Consider the following 749-nt stretch of genomic DNA (forward strand, 5'->3'; position numbering starts at 1 on the left):
TAGGTACGTTTCAATGTTTCCCACGACATTTTATTATAAAATGATTTATTTATATGCATCAGTTTTACACGTATCCAATAATTATGATAGGTACCTATACTGCCGTCATAAGCAAAAACGCCGTAAGTACCAAAAAAATAAAAAATGAGGTAATAAGAAAAAAAGGTGGGTAAGTGGATGTCGCTCTGCTGTACAGTAGGTTACAAGTGGGTCACTGTATAATGGATAGTATTAAATTTAAATTCAATGATATAATATCACTGTATAAGAAAAACGATTCTGAGCGGAGACGGTTTGTCAGTCTAGATATTAGACATACATATTATAATTTTATAGGTATACTTATCTAAAGTATTATTAATAATTTTCAAATTAATCATATCATAATATCCATTAAGTAACGCGTTATACATCAACAACAAACCGTGGTACTATCATAGATATATAATAATATACTTTAGAAGTTTCAAGTACCCACAAATAATATTATACAATCCCAACAAAATAACTAAAATAGTTATTCCAGGTTTTTTAATATGTAATTTCGTCCAAATTTGAACTTAAAATTACTATAAAAATAAACTGTGCTTATGTATTTCTTAGAATTTTTTGTAACATGATTAAATATTTACGTGGAATCTTGTTTTAATTTTCAATCCTAAGATATAAAAGTTGATCATTTTATAAATTTTTAACTACAAATAATTTTTCAATTTTAAATTTGATAAATTTTGTCAAGATTTTAACTT

This window comes from Acyrthosiphon pisum, chromosome A1 (genome assembly GCF_005508785.2).
Source record: "Acyrthosiphon pisum isolate AL4f chromosome A1, pea_aphid_22Mar2018_4r6ur, whole genome shotgun sequence".
NCBI lineage: Eukaryota > Metazoa > Arthropoda > Insecta > Hemiptera > Aphididae > Acyrthosiphon > Acyrthosiphon pisum.